General features: G+C 44.4%; 1 protein-coding gene across 1 annotated transcript in view; it reads left to right on the top strand.

Moving 5' to 3' along the window:
* JCAD (junctional cadherin 5 associated) overlaps positions 1-16,845 on the top strand; it is an 85,301-nt gene that overhangs the window by 291 nt on the left and 68,165 nt on the right. The window lies entirely within an intron of this gene.

Genomic DNA, 16,845 nt, shown 5'->3' with positions numbered 1-16,845 from the left:
GAAAGGAAACTGCAGTGGCGAGTCGGTTCCGGGAGAGAGGGTCGGGGGTTTGAGGGATAGGTGTGCCTCTGTGGAGCGGCAAACCGCATTTGGGTGTGTGCAGGTCGTAAAAATAAGAAACAATAGTTGGGTTGGTCTTATTCACGCTGTGCAGCATTTGGAGATTGGTCACGTGACCAGCGCACAGGGAAGTGAATCCCAGCCCTATCTTGGCATCACATCTTTTTATGGAATAAAACTAAACAAATTCTCCTTCCCTTGCTGATTTCTCCTCAAGTAGTTGGGTGCCACCATAATCTACCTATCTATCTATCTATCTATCTATCTATCTATCTATCTATCATCTCCCACTTCTAAAAATTTGTGAAATGTATCTCTACTATCTCATTTTTAGATATTTTAAACTCTTGCCTTTCTCCAGTGATAGGACTTTAAAAATTTGTCTGACCTCTATTTGTCAAATGTATTAACATTTACTTGGAACACCTGTAACTATAGCATCCTGAAATCAAATAACAATTCAGGGGCATCGGTGGCTCAGTTGGTTAAGCATCCAACTTGGCTCAGGTCATGATCTCACAGTTCGTGATTTTGAGCCCCACATTGGACTCTCTGCTGTCAGCCCAAAGCCCGCTTCAGACCCTCTGTCCCCCTCTCTCTCTGCCCTTCCCTTGCTCGTGCTCACTCTCTCTCTCTCAAAAACAAATAAACATTTAAACATTTTTAATAAAAAAATAAAACAACTCATTTTTTCTGAAAAATTTTCCACCAACCCTCCAGGCCTTTCTTTAACTATGCTTTGTGTGTGTGTGTGTGTGTGTGTGTGTGTGCACGCGCGCGCAAACGTGTATGCCTATGGAATATTGCAATATATTTCACCCTGGCTGAGTCAGGTTCTGTTCACTTGCTGATTTTCCCTCTCTCTATCTTCCCTTCCCCTGCCCAGACATCTTGTTTCCCTTCGTGTTTTAATTTGAAGAAAATTCCATTCCTATTTGGTGATACAGCCAAATCAATCAACCAATCAATCATTGGTCAATCAAACATTTATTCAAGTGCGATCTATATGCTCTGTATTGAAAGAGTCACTAGGGTTGGGAGAAGGTATCCCAAAGACTGTAAATACCATCACTGTGATTGTAATATATTTTGACTCTTCTGTACATTCAATAAATAATTACCAAATATTATCAGTACAACATGAAGTGTGAAATTTCAAACTTCAGCTTCTAGGAAATGTTGAAGCAATGACACGACCACCATTCCTGAGAGCTCACCGCACACCAGGTACTAAGCTCAGCACTTCAGTCGTCTGGCTTTATTTTCTTAACAGCCCTTGTTTTATGTGGCAAGAAACTGAATCCTGGGGAGGGGCCGGGTGCCCAGCCTCAGGAGGCTGATAAGCAGCAGACTCAATGCTCCAAGCCTCAGTCTAGCCAGTGCTCATGGTCTGGCGGACATCAGAAAATGTGCTGCCGGAGAAGTGCTCAGTGGGCTGGGCCCCAAATGCTTGCCCAGCCTCCAAGTGGCCAGAAGGAGCACCAGCTCTGAGGGTGAGGCAGGGGTGAGGGGAGGAGCATTGTGCTCCTGGACTGCGGAGTGAAATGAGGAAAGGGCGCCAGATCACCACGAATACGGCTCAGAGCCGCCTGCATGCTCTGCTGCTCCCTGCCCTTCCTGGTAACTGCGGGGCACAGACCTTCCTGCCCTAGGGCTGTGAGAGAGGCTTCTCACCTCGTCTGAGAGGTTTCCTGAACTCTCCTGTCCAAGGAGCACCCTGTGGCCACCCCCATTTGCTGTTCTTGTTGTGGGAAATACACATAACATAAAATTTACTTTTTAAACTATTTTTAAGGTGTGCAATGAAGCGGTACTTAGTAAGTTCACAACATGGTGTGACCGTCTAATTCCAGATAACTTTTCTGTCATCACAAAGGGATATCCTGCACCCTTTCCATCCTATACTCAGCCCCCGTCTCCCCAGCCCCTGACAACCAACCACTGATCTGCTTTCTGTCTCTATCTATTGGCTGATTCTGGACATTTCACAGAGATGGAATCATATAATATGTGGCCTTTTACATCTGGCTTCTTCAGCTTAGCATCAAGTTTTACATCATTCGTGATGTAGCATGAATCGGTACTTCATTCCTTTGCACGGCTGAGTGATATTCCATGGTATGCCTACATCACGTTTTGTTCGCCCATTCATCACTTGATGGACATCTGAGTTGTTGCCACCTTTCGGCTACTGCGAACAGTGCTGCGGTGACATTTATGGGCAAGCTTTTGTTGGAGCTCTTTGTTTTCAGTTCTTTTGGGTGAACACATAGGAGTGGGATTGCGGGGTCATTTAACTCCATGTTAAACTTTGTGAGGCGCTGCCACACTGTTCCACAGGATCCTCACCATTTCACACTCCTGCCCACGAGTGCCAGGGCTTCGTTGTCCTCACACTCTCACCAACATTGGTTGCTTTCCATTTTCATTCTATTACAGCCATTCTGGTGGGTGTGAAGTGCTATGTCGTCGTGGTTTCGATTTGCATTGCCCTCATGACACTGAGCATTTTTTCACACATTTTTTCGCCATTTGCTCCATTTACATTTTATTCTCTTTATTTGTCTCTATCTTTTTTTTTAAAAAATAAATATTTTAATTTATTTTTGAGAGAGAGAGCATGAGTGGGGCAGGGGCAGAGAGAGAGAGAGGGAGAGAATCACAAGCAGGCTCTGTGCTGACAGCAGTGAGCCTGATGCAGGGCTCAAACCCACAAACTGTGAGATCATGACCTGAGCCAAAGTCAGACACTCAACAGACTGAGGCTCACAGGCATCCCTCGGCTCTATTCTCAATACGTAGGTCCTATGATTTACCATTTCTTGTCACATTAGATACTTATTTGTCTATCTCTCCTGTGACTAGGTGATCTCCATGGGGCAGGGACTCTGTTTTGTTCATGGTCTCAGTACCTAGGACAGAATTTGGTATTCCAGGAACTCGGTATGTATTTGCAAAGTAACTGAATATCAAATTATACTTGTTCCCCACAGCTCTGGGCCTGAGGCCTCTCCTTCCTGCTGGTGGGTCAGCAGAGGGGCAGCTCTGGGAGGGGAGAGCTAGAGCTGTTCTGTATATCAGTCCTGACCATGCTCCCGCCCTCCCTGCCCCGAGCCCAGGTTGCTAGAGTAATAGTGCCCTTTTGCCACCCACCCAGCCTTTGGGTTGTGGGGAGAGATGTGGGAACAGCAAAGTAGTTGTAGAGACAGTCAAGGTTAGAGATCATGAGAGCCAGAGCTAAGACAGCAGCAGCAAGGAGAACAGAGTGGGAGGAATACCTTAGCACAGTGATATTTAAGGAAAAATCAGTAAAACTAGATGACTGCCTGAAGTGTCAATCAAAGTAACTTCAAATTTTGAACTTGGAAGGTTGGGAAATTGGTGGCACCATTAACCATGAAAGGAAGTTGGGAGAAAGAGTCTCTGGGAGCAGAGAAAGGGAAGCTTGCTTTACATTGAGTTTGAGAAGACAAGAGATCTGAACATGCATGCCCAGGTGGGGGTGGCAGACACAGCCCTGGACTCGAGGAGACCAGAAGGGGGATCCTCTTGATAGGTGAAGGTCAAACATCCAGGGCGTCCATGAAACTTAGAAAATTGACAGCTCCAGAGAGAGGGGAGAGAGGCACAGAGAGGGAGGGAAACATGAAAGTGTTGCTCCAGTGAGGGTGGGTAGAAGAAGAGGGGGGAGCAAAGGAATGACGGGTAGGGGAAGGGCACAGAGAGAAACCCAGAGTTGGCCAATGTTGGTGCAGAAGACAGGAAAGTGAGGGGAGGGAGAAGTGGGTTAGGAAGAGGAGAAGCAGTGAGGGGTTGGTATTCCAGAATACTTTCCACCTGTTCAGAAGCGAGAGAGGGAGAGGGAGCAGGGGAGGGTCAGAGAGAGAGGGAGATACAGAATCTTAAACAGGCTCCAGGCCCTGAGCTAGCTGTCAGCACAGAGCCAAACGTGGGGCTCGAACCCATGAACCATGAGATCATGATCTGAGCAGAAGTCGAATGCTTAACTGACTGAGCCACTCAGGTGCCCCTGTGTGTCCACTTTCTTTCCCTGCCCCTCTGCCACCTCAATCTCTCCAAATGCTGTAAAACAAACCTCACCTGACACCTGCAGCCCAGGACTTTCCAGGTGAAAGGTCAGTAATGAGTAAAGTGCAGACTTCTCATTCAGAGAGATTGTAAGGACATTCCTGAGACAGGGAGCCTTCGAAGCCTCACATGCCTTCTTTGTCCTGTGGAGCAAAGTTCTGTTTGCACATGGGTAATCTCTGCATTCTGAGAAACCATGGTAGAGAATGACCTCGTACACACGACGGAAGTATCTAAAGATCCCTAAGCATGGGGACATGTGAGAAAGGCAGCCTGGGGAAGAACAAAGAGCTCGGCCCCTGGAGGATGGTGGGGAGGAGCTCCAAGGTTCTCAGTCTACAGCTCTGGCTCATGTATTTAAACTGGCCAAGTTGGGCCACAGACTCCAAGCTCAGCTGAATCCGGATGCAGGGGTGGAGACACATCTACTCCCAAAGTGTTCAGTGGGGAGCATATTTATAGGAAAGTGCCAAAAGCATGTGTGAGCTAATTTCTTTTTTTTCATGGGAAGGACATGAGAGTTTTGTCATCCATCAAAATGTAGGCTGACATGTATTTATGAAGAAGGCACTTACTACCTAGGATGGAAAACTTTGACTTGGGAAAGAGTATTTAGTGGCAGAAATCTCCTCTCATAGACTCCATGGAAACTCCAGTGAGGGGATGGTCCCTGCCGTCCTTCCCTGCTGGCTAAGGACACCAAAGACAGTGCTCTGTGTCACTGGGGATGACGGGGATGATGAGCCTCTCACTTTATGTGTATAATATTGTACCATGCGTGGAGTCTTTCTGATGAAATTTTTATCTCTCCATTGCAAAGCAATGTTCGCTAATCATAATGGATGCCTATACTTCTCCAGCTCCAAGCCCAAATAAAGAGGACACTTGTGAAAGCCAAGTACACTGTACTGACATTCCACAACAGCCACCCCCCTTCAAGGTCACTGTTATCACAAAATAGGGCTTCTGACATTTTTCTGGAATATAACCTACCAACCAAGGTGTCCTAAGTGGAAGAGGGACCCACCAGGATAGGTTTCATATTTTATTAAATAGTACAGCCAAAGGTTTTTTAAAACTTTTCAGGAAGTTGTCCCTTAATCAGTTAAAAAGCAAATAAGAATTTCATCTTCATTCTGAAATGATGGGGCTTCAAGACTGATGCCTTTGGATAATGCCTTTTCTGATTTCATTAAATATTAGTTACTTTATATACTTATTTATCTAATATATCTTTGGGTAAGCTCACTATAAACCTATCAATAGTCCCACTGGAAGAAAGGTGCAAGACCCTGTCCCTGTTTTGAAGTCTTAATAAAGGGTCAGGGCTGCCATGGGGATGAAAAGAGATCACAGAAGAGAAGTGCATGGAAACCAGGTTCTGTGGGGGCCAGCGTGTAGGGCTTCTTGCATACAGCTCTGGCCTCCCTACTTTGAGCTGGTGGCCACCTCCCTATCACCCCCAGCCAGAAGGATAATAACTGAGAAATTAAATGGGAGAATGGGCACATTGCAGGTTATCCAAGCTCAAAGATGTACAGCCCAGTGTGTTCATCCAAATAAACCCTCTGTGCTATTGCAGGCTTTGCAGCCATAAAATTCTAGAGAATACACTTGCTTTTTACACGACGTACGCTTCCCTGTTGTAAAACATCTGTTTAAAATAATAGATGAGGTTTAAAGCCTCATGTATCATAATGGTTTTAATGTTCTGGAGTTGTGTTGGACCAGAAACACTGGTTGGGGTCTGAGTGCCATAGGATGTTTTGTCCTAGATATTGTTCCTTCCTAGATATGGTCTCTAGGATGTGAGTGATTACAAGGGCTAGCACAGTTGGACTAAAGCTGGACCTGAGCCATTTCAGCATTTAAGATGTAAAACCACCCCTGTGGACTTTTGCACACAAATTGTACACATCAGCCTTTGATTTTTTATATTTATCAGAAGCAGTCATGCCAGCTAATGCCAATGTTAATTTATAATGGCAGATGATGAAAATAAAGCAGCTACCCCACTGGCTTAATGTAGGCTTTGAAGAGTATTTTTTAATGTTTGTTTGTTTGTTTATTATTTGTTTATTTATATAGAGGGAGCATGATAGAAGAGGGAGAGACAGAGAGAGAGAGAGAAGGAGCGGGAGAACCCCAATTGGAACTCCAAACTCAGCCCTGGAGGCCAACGATGGGCTCCATCTCATGACAGCCAGATCATGACCTGAACCAAAATCAAGAGTCAGATGCTTAACCAACTGAGCCACCCAGGTGCACGTTGCCTTTAAAAAGTATTCTATGAGTTATTTCCTAATAGCCTTACCTTCCTGATTCTTAACTTTCTTAAATTAATAGTAAAGTTATGTTTATGATTTCAGCACATACAGACTGAAGGTGAGGACCTGGGCCAGAAAGTTGGCAGAAGGAACCCCTTAGGGGTTAGATGTCACCCACAAGACAGGGGCTGCAGAGAACAGAGAAACATCGTGAAACTCAGCTTTTGTCTTCTTGTCATCCTTTTTGATACCAGCCATAAAAGGGTGTCTAAAAATTATTTTCACCTCTCCCCTGGGTACTCTCCTCAGAGAAATCATTGCCAACTGGAGTTAGCAAAGTAGAGCAATATGGCACGGAAGTTAGGAGGGTCGATTTAGAAATAGAACTGACTAGGTAGGTTCCCCAGTCTGCCTCTTTCTAGAACCTTAACTTCCCTAAGCTTTAGTTTCCTGATCTGTAAAATCAAAATAATAAAAGCTCTTAGCTGTCAGGAATGCCATGACAATTAAGTAAGTTAATGTATGCAAAGCTCTTAGCACATTCAATCAAAGTTAACTATTATTATCACAGGTAACCTGTGAATAACAGAACTGAACTGCCATCTTTCAGCCAAGCGCCAGTCTGCCTCTTTTCCCCCTCCTGTGAGTTTAGTTATAAAGCACAGATCTGGTGAAGTTACTCCTCTGCTCAAAACTGGGGGTTGTGGTAGGGGGTGGAATCCAGTCCAAACCCCTACAGCATGCCATGCGGAGCCCCTTGTAAAGGCGTTTCTCTCTCCCTTCCCACCGGCAACCCTCTCCAGCCCTGTGAGCCCTACACTCCAGCACCCCTAAAATCACAGTCCTTTCCTGAAAGAGCCCTATGCCTGAAGGCCTCTCTCTGTGAGTTAGCTCTTGATTCCCTCATTCCTGGTGCCCTCCCCCTCTTTGCCTGCTGGCTAGTTCCCATCCGAACCAGTCAAGCTGGAGTTAATTCCTTTTGGTGCGTTTCCATGATATTTTGTGCCTTTACTGTAGCACTAACCATGCTCACTTTAAATTATGTCTCCTGTGTTATACAGCAAGCTCCTTGAAACTTGGAACAAGATCTTGTTTATTTTATGCCTCATAGTACTTTGCAAACTATTTTGCCCATAACCAAACAGCAGAAAAGGTTGGTTGGATTGAACTGAAAAGTTTTAGATCTCTAATTATAGGTCATTCCAGTGATAATAGAGGAAAGAATTGTTTGGGATCAAAGGATCTGGATATTTAAGTGTGTGTGTGTGTGTGTGTGTGTGTGTCTTACACACACACATATATATATTTCCTCATCTGTGAAATACACATATGACATACAAAGTTCCTTCCAACTCTGAATCTATGTATCTGGGTTATTGGCCTCCCTTTATAAACGCACACACACATTTGTTTATTTGTTTATTTATTTGTTTTAGAGTTTATTTATTTATTTTGAGAGACAGTGTGAGTGGGCGAGGGGCAGAGAGAGTGAGACAGAGAGAATCTCAAGCAGGCTTCATGCTGCCAGCGCATAGCCCAATATGGGGCTTGAACCCATAAGCCAGGAGATCATGACCTGAGCCAAAATCAACAATTGGAGGCTTAACTGACTGAGCCACTCAGGTCCCCCAAAATGTTTACTTATTTTATTTTTTTAAAAAATTTTAATATTATTTAGTTTTGAGAGAGAGAGAGAGAGAGAGAGCGAGCATGAGCGGGGGAGGGGCAGAGAGAAACAGAGACACAGAATCCAAAGCAGGTTCCAGGCTCTGAGCTGTCGGCACAGAGCCTGACATGGGGCTTGAACTCACAAACTGTGAGATCATGACCTAAGCCGAAGTCAGAGCTTAACTGATTTTGCCACCAGACACTCCTGTTTACTTAATTTTGAGACAAAGAGCACAAGTGGGAAAAGGCAGAGACAGGGAGACAGAGGATCCAAAACAGGCTCTGCACTGATAGCAGAGAGCCAGACCAGGGGCTTGAACCCACAAACCATAAGATCATGACTTGAACCAAAGTTGGATGCTTAACGGACTGAGCCACCCAGGTGCCCCTGACCTTCCTATCCTTATACTACTAGTTGTACTAGTAGTATTTACTAGTTGTATTTACTAGTATATTTACTAGTATATACACTAGTATTACTAGTATATTTACTAGTTGTAAATATTATGGCAAAAGTATAACCAGGGCTCTGCTCTCTAGAGCTATGTGAGGTTGACTAGGTAAGAGGTGAGTCACCAAGAGTCTTCTGAAGGATAGTGTGCCAGTTTGTCCTCCAGCCCAGCTGGCTTTTCTCAGGCAGGGGCCACAGTGGAGTTGGCTCATTATTTCAGTCCTGCTTTTGAAGTCAGACTGTGGCAGGTTTTCTGTTCTTCATTGCGCTACTTTACATGCATGTTAGTACCTTGCTCACAGTAGACACCCTATAAATATCTCTTGAATGAGTGGATTAACTTTCAGCAAATAATAATAATAACAATTTTAAACACATTTATGACAGGAGTCTGTGCTTAAAAACAAACCCACAGTGTCTACTGAGTAATGGATCTTTCTCTGTACAGTATGCATATATTAGCTCACTTAATTGTCCCACATTCCTGTGGGTTAGGAGCTGTAAATTTAGACTTTTTTTTGTTGTATCTAGCAATGATCACGTAACATTATTTGTTGAGCTTATCACTATCTAAAATTATTTTGTATATGTTCATGTTTATTACACTTCTCCCTATAAATTAAGATAGGAATGTTTTTCCCCCATCTTATTCATTGCTGTTTCCCTAGCATGGTGCCTGGTCCATAGAAGGTACTCAATAAATACTTACTTAAGAAAACTGTAATTTATATCAAGATGTTGGTACTAAATAGGTCTATGAGAAAGAGATAATCATTTAACCAGTGAAGGAAGCTCAATCTGAAAAGGAGAATGCAGCCTGATGTACAAGTAGTTGATTGAGTTTAGGGAGTGGGGTTTGGACTAATAGAAGTTTTTTGTTTTGGGGTTTTTTTTTGTTTGTTTGTTTTTACCCCTGATTTATTTAGATAAAACTGTAATGAGGCAGAAAATGGGAAGATGGGAATCCCCTGAAGTTTTCCGTAAATGATTATCGGAGACATTTCTTTCCTAATGTGTGTTTCAAAGGTAGGGAGTAAGAAGACTTGAGGATAATTGTAGGTTTCATTTTCCCCACTTCTTAATACTTTTAGGGGCAAGTGTGAAAACTAAGCAGATAGAGGTTCCTGGGTAGTTTAGTCTATTAGGCATTTGACTCTTGATTTCACCTCAGTTCATCTCACAGTTTGTAGAATCAAGCCCTGTCTCAGGCTCCACACCAACAGCACAGAGTCTGCTTGGGATTTCTCTGTCTCCCTCTGCTCCTCCCCCATGCAGGCATTTTCTCTAAATAAATAAATAAATAAACTAAGCAAAATTTAGAGGAAGTCAATGGAAGAGATAACAGAAAAAGTCCAGGTGGAGGATAAACTAAAAATCTCAAAAGACAACACGGCTTTCTTTCCTCATAGAAAGAGAGCAAACAAGAAATTCAAAGGCTATTAGCAAAATCAAGTGAAGGAAACAGTAGGGAAAGATCAAGAAAATGCACTGTTAAGGAAAGAAACTTAGATGCAGTTCAGTTTGCCAGCATGAGATCCGACTGTTTCAAGGAAATGAGAAGTTTGGGGGGTGTAGGTAGTAACTGGAGCAAATGAGGGAGCGGTAGGGGGATTTTTAGGTTGGAGATGTCATGGCAAAGTTATGGAACAGTAAGAACTTTGGCATGGTGATTAAAGACATGGGTCATCCAAGAGACTAAAGAAACTTTACAAAAAGATGTGAACATGTTAGAAATTGGAGGATGCTTGTCATTCTAAAGATCTTGTAAACAAACCAGAATTCATTCATTCTTTCATTTAGAATTTATTGAACATAAGCCAGCTACTGGGGATACAAAGATGGATGGATTGGGCCAAACACAATCCCTGTCTCTTAGAGTATACAAATGAATCAATCAGATGATCTCACTGGTGACTATGTATGTTCAAGTAGGTGTTCTGGGGAAAGGAGTTCACATGGAAGTGTGAATAACAAAGGAGCCAGGTCTGCATTGCTTGAGGAGGCCTGGAGGTATAAGCAGGCTTTCCAAGGAATGGCATTAGAACTGGGATCTTGAGGGGCGCCTGGGTGGCTTAGTCGGTTAAGCGTCTGACTTTTGCTTAAGATCATGATCTCGCGGTTCGTGGGTTCGAGCCCCACGTCGGGCTCTGTGCTGACTGCCAGCTCAGAGCCTGGACCCTATTTCAGAGTCTGTGTCTCCCTCTCTCTCTGACCCTCCCCTGCTCACGCTGTCTCTCTCTCTTTCTCCTAGAAATAAATAAAAATATTAAAAANGTCGGGCTCTGTGCTGACTGCCAGCTCAGAGCCTGGACCCTATTTCAGAGTCTGTGTCTCCCTCTCTCTCTGACCCTCCCCTGCTCACGCTGTCTCTCTCTCTCTCTTGGAAATAAATAAAAATATTAAAAAAAAAAAAAAAGAACTGGGATCTTGAGAGGGAGAGGACGGAGGATGGGTGGAAGAATCCTTATAGATAGAGGGAACAGCACATGCAGAGCTGTTCATGGCACCTTTAGGAAATAGAAGGAAGACCATCATAGCTAGAAAACAGAGTCAGGAGGTTGGGGTGAAGTAAGGCAGGAGGAGTGGAGAAAGCCACATGAGGCAGACCAGGAAGTCATGGTCATGGTCTAGGGACTTATCTCAAGAGCAGTAGGACATCGTATGGAACTACAATTTCTTCCTTGTGGGAGGAATGAGATGCATGGAGTAGCAGGACTTTTCAGATAACAAAATTCACTCATTTGTGTGCCAACAATGCCTATATTTTTACCACCTTCGATGGACTAGGGTCTGGATGGGGTTTGCTCATTTTCTATCCTTCCTAAAGCTTACATCCCTGAATTCTTAACATTTTTCTCAATGGTGCAATGTATCAAATATTTTACTTTTGAGGTATAACGGCTTCTGGTCCTATGCTCAGTAATCCTAGACTGTTTTTCTCTTTGAGTCCTTGTCTGTTTTCAACCTTTTCCATTTCCAGTTGCTGCCATTGTGTCTGCCTCTCTCTATAATTGATGCTCTGGTCTGTTGTGGAATGAAAAATCAGAGAACCAAATCAAGAGGCTTCAGATGAGCTTGAGTACATGGGCTTTGTGGCTCCCTCAGTGCCTTTTGGGTTTCTTCCTATGCGCTTTGATGCTCTAAATGGCAAGGTGGCTGGAGTGGGCTTCAGCTAGTACCTTAGGGCTGTGTTGTACAACACTGTAGCCTCTAGCCACATGTGGCTATTTAAATTTCATTAGCTAACATTGGGTAAAGTTAAAAATTCAATCCTTAGTCTCATTAACTACATTTCAAGTGCTCAATGACCACATGTGGCCAGTGGCCACCATATGAAACAGCACAAATCTGAACACTTCTATTATCACAGGAAGTTGAATTGGACAGTACTGTCTTAAGATGTTGGTGGAGACCATGAACCAAATCACCTACAGTCTTGTCATTCATATGTTTAAACGTCTATCTGACAGTGACTCTAGGCGTGTACCCAGTGCAGAACCGGATGCGGCCTTTCTTGTTCCTCCAAGCTTACAAAAATACACCCTGTATATTATTCCTTTCAGAATTGTTATAATTACTGTAATGCTATTGAAGAAATGCTTAGAGATCTGCTATTTCCAGCAGAGAAATGGACTCAAAGCTCATTAAAATTCTACAGTTTCTCACTGGAAAATCTGAGCTCTTGCTTGATTCACCTTCCCACAGTGTCTCCAAATAGATACATATTGCATACATGCCATGCAGCCTTAATTATCTATTTGAGAAATTCCATGACACCGCCCGAGCCTCCATCAGTTTATACCTAAACTTCAGGAGACCAGGTACATTCAGGAACCTGAGACCTTGGCATAAGCAGATGCTCATTAAAAAAAAAATCAGCTTGTTGAACTGATGAGCTAGTTATCTTATGTTCTGAGCTCAGAATAGCAAATGAAGAATAGATCGACGATAGTCTGGCTGAATGTTACATAAAAGTCATGTCAAGGTGTGATGAATAATGCATTAGAGATTCCTTGATTTTCATTATGTGCTAGCTTGAGAATGTGGCCTGTGCCCAGATGCTCAGATCATAATAAACAGTCATAATGGAGGGATACAGGATCACTAATCCCTGGGAAGATGCTGTAAGATGGGTAGCATTCTCATCTTATAGATGAGGAAATTGAGGCTCAGGAAGATGAGGTTAGTGGCACAGCAGGAGACCAGCTCAAAGCTGTTGTATGCCACCACGCTAACCCCCACTGTTTGCTCTGCTCTCAGATGCTTCCTCCTCTGTCTCCTGGGAGGTGGGTTAGGAAGACAGGCATGCAGCAAGGCAGAGTGACTAGGAGAGCAGGCCTTTATGGTTCAGCCTGTTCAAATCTTTCTGGAAGCTTCTCCTCATTGTCGCTCCTCAGGTGATGGATGGTATGACTTTTGTGCTCTGAACCTTGACTCTTTCTGACAGTGAAAAAAAAAGTGGAACACAGCATTTCTTTTTTTCTGACTGTTGTCAGCTGACTCAACATGACATGACTCTCAGAGAGAATTTCCACTTTATTTAAAAGCGACAAATAAGCAAACAGAAATAAACAAACCTGCAAAAAATTCTCCAGGATGAATGGGAGCGGCCTACCTCTTGCTAATTTGGTCATTTGTTACTACTACTGCGTCTGGGAGAAAGTACTATCCACGGCAACGCTGGGGTTTTTGGGTTCTGTATGGTCCCTTCCCTAGAGAAACTTAACAGCTAACCTGAGTGGATCATAAGTACTTTTCTGAGCACCTGTCTTGTGTTAGGCATTCATGATCCAAGGATCAGTGAGATGCAGTCTTTGCCCAAGAGAAGTCTGTAGTCTGGCCTGGGAGAGCCACACGTCAGCAAATAATTAAAACATAGCAGGATAAATTTTACGATACCAGGACATATGAAGTACAAAAGATTTGAGTACTAAATGCGTACTTCAACCCCAAATCTCAAGTTAGGTCAGGTTGGATGAGGATGCCAGTTAAGAAAGGGGACAGCTGGGAGCAGGCTGTGGTTAGCACTGAGGCAATACAGGCAAGGGGCCTGGGACACAGGCACCCATTGCTGAGGCCACAGGGCCACTGGTAAAGCTGGCCCAGGACTTAATTTAGAATAATAGCTTTATAAACCACAGTTCACTCAGGGATAGATTCAGCTTTAATAGCTGACTAGTAAATATCAGCAATACTGAACTAGAAGTGAAGAAATGGGTCCAGAAACAAATACTAACTTCCAGAGATGAGAGTCATAGACCCATCCATCAGGGACAAAATTGGGAACTGCAAGTTCATTGGGGGCGTGGACCATGGAAGGACATAGAATTCTAAGGCACAAAGAGTAGACATGAAGTTTGTCCCAAGGCCACAGGGAATACTATGGAAAAGGATGAAATGATCAGAGGGACTCAGAATCACACCATAGGTCACAAATGCACCAGCCTGATCCCATCTTGGACTGAAGTCTGAATCCCTGGGTCTAACATCCTACTCAGACAATTTGAATGGAACTTATGTCTGGTGAGAGCTGGATGTTCTCCTTGGCACTTCCGAATGGGGGACTTTGTAGACTCGTTTTAGAGAGAGTGTGGGAGGAGGGAAAGATGGGAAACTACCCCACACTTCGGTGAGCTCAGGGAGAGAGAAATGCGGGCAGGAGATTGGATAATGAAAATGATGGAGACAGGCAGGCTAAATCTGTTAGATGTGTGGGCAAGAAGAAAATAAGGTAGGAGTGGGTGGCTGGCCTTTACAAAGGCAAGAATGGAGCTTTAGTTTAGAGCAGTGAGAAAACCAATTTCTTTCCATAAGACCACCATCCGTCTCCCCCAAGACTGTGTGAAGGGGGGAAGGAGGGAAGATATCCTATACAGCCCCAGGAGCAGTGACAGCAACTGCATAGCACCTCGTGGTCTGACTCACTCCTTTGCATCTCCCATATTTCACAGCCCTCCCACCCTGTACCAGTGCACATGTCGTGAATGTTCACCTGGGCTTCAAAATCAGTGATGACAAAGCAGGAAGGCAGGTTCCTGATGACTTCCTACAGTGACCCTAAAAGAAGCATCACTTTCCTTCCTTTTATATGACGGTGCCATTTTATGCTCACTGAGTCCCTGGGGGCCTAGCAAGGTGCTAGGCAAGATAGACAGAGTCCTAGGAAGTCCCCTCTATAACAAGATGCCCAAGCTGTCATGTGAGGGGCTAATTATGGCAAGCAAGAGCCAATAAACCAATATTCCTTTCGTTTTTATTTTTTTAATGTTTATTTATTTGTGAGAGAGAGACTGAACACAAGCAGGGGAGAGGCAGAGAGAGAGGGAGACACAGAATCTGAAGCAAGCTCCAGCCTCTGAGCTGTCAGCACAGAGCCCGATGTAGGGCTCAAACTCATGAACTGTGAGATCATGACCCGAGCCGAAGTAGATGCTCAACCAACTGAGCCACCCAGGTGCCTTGCCAATAACCCAATATTCTATACAACCAACAAGTTTGGAATTTATTTTGAAGATGCTTATTAAGGAAACTTGACCTCTTGAGATGTCTGGGTGGCTCGGTTGCTTAAGTGTCTGACTCAATTTCAGCTCACGTCATGATCTCACAGTTCCTGAGATCAAGCCCCATGTAGGGCTCTGTACTGATAGCATGAGACTGTTTGGGATTCTCTCTCTCCCTCTCGCTCTCTGCCCCTCCCCCACTCATGCACGTTCTTTCTCTCTCTCTCAAAATATTGAAAAAAAAAAAAAGAAACTTGACCTCTCAATAGTTGTTGGATCTCAAAGCCATATTCTGTCACTGGGGCTGGTGCAGCCACTAGACTTAAGGCCTGAGTGTCAGAGGCCCATCCTGACAGTACAAGAGGGCTGGAGTTCAGGAGGTATTTGCAGGAACTTAAGGATGCAAGGCGCTCAGCCATCCTACATGCAGATACTCAGCACCCCATCCAGCCTCTTTCTCCATTTGTCCTACAGACCTGAGGGGGCCAGATGCCGTCCTTCTGTCTGTCTCACACCTATCCACCGGCAGCTTATATGCACCAATGATTTCACTGAGTTTCCAGTTCTAAATAATCCAGACTGACGTGGGTGCCCAGAAGTGGAAAACATTGGGCTTGTAAGCAGCCCTAATCACATGGACACCAAAAAGTCATTCTAGAATGAGCATGTCATTGTGACCCACATGGAGAGAATAGGACACCATCTGTGGATTTGGATAACATTTAAACCACGGCCAGCGAGCATGATACCTTAGTTTGGGCTGAAGGTGGATTCCTTTTATTACTTGGTCTCAGGATGTAGATCAGTGCCCAGGCCTTTCACGTCTCAACATTGGAAAGTACAGTAGACTTTACATCCGGGACCTTGGCATATGTGCACATACAAAAGTGAATTCCTTCCATAGTATATTCTTTCCATTATTTTCTAATTTATCAAAAACCATCTATTTTCTGGCAAAAACCCATGGCTCACTTGGAGCATTTTACACTTTTCACTTTCAAAATCAGCATACGTCGTTGGCTTTCTTTACAGACCTTTTCCCTCAGCAGAACGCTTTCAGTAGCACCTCATGAGAGTTACTGAGCAGAAAAATGGCGAAACCTGAGTTGAAATGCAGATGCCAACCAGCGAGCTAAGCTTGTCGTCGGCTAAGCAGCTTGCCCTCACCCCAGAAAACTGCTCTCAGGCCATTCTAGTCTGTGCTTCAGCAGAAGGACAAATTATTACATGCCAAAGGCTTTTGGGGATTGTTCACAGAGAGTCCAAACCAGGAACAGTTGATCTGCAAATGCCCATCATTTAACGGGCTGGTGCTGGCACTGCTATTAATCCTGCCCTCAGGAAGGAAAAGGCTTCTTTTTGAAGCCTTGGAGTCACTCTCTGTGGGGGCTGTGTGACCTACGGCACTGGGCTTTGTCCTCAAAGGGGAGGCTTTTGCTCAGGATGTTGGCCATGGGCTCATTTATCCATGAGGAGAACCCTTGGGTGTTTCTTCCCTCCATTGGGCTTGCCGGCTCCTATTTGCAGGGCCTGGGGGTTGAGTAGGGGAGGGAGGGATGGTTGTGATGGTTTTTATGACTATGGAGGCTCCCAGCTGCTCTGCTCTGCCTGCCACCATAAGCCAGGAGCTCTGGTTCGGGGCTGCCAGGCAAATGTGTCTTTGGCCCTTCCTGCCGCCATGGCCCTAACTTGAATCTCCAAGTACAACCCACCCATTCCCCAATCCCCTGCCCAGCCCCTGTCTCCACGCTCCACTCTTCTTTCTCCTTCCAGAGGGTCCCTCTGTGTTGTAGAAAATGTTCTTTGTGAT

Source organism: Hyaena hyaena, unplaced genomic scaffold (genome assembly GCF_003009895.1).
Source record: "Hyaena hyaena isolate Hyena2069 unplaced genomic scaffold, ASM300989v1 scaffold_791, whole genome shotgun sequence".
In the NCBI taxonomy this organism is placed as follows: Eukaryota; Metazoa; Chordata; class Mammalia; order Carnivora; family Hyaenidae; genus Hyaena; species Hyaena hyaena.
This window is presented reverse-complemented; position numbering and strand designations above follow the sequence as displayed.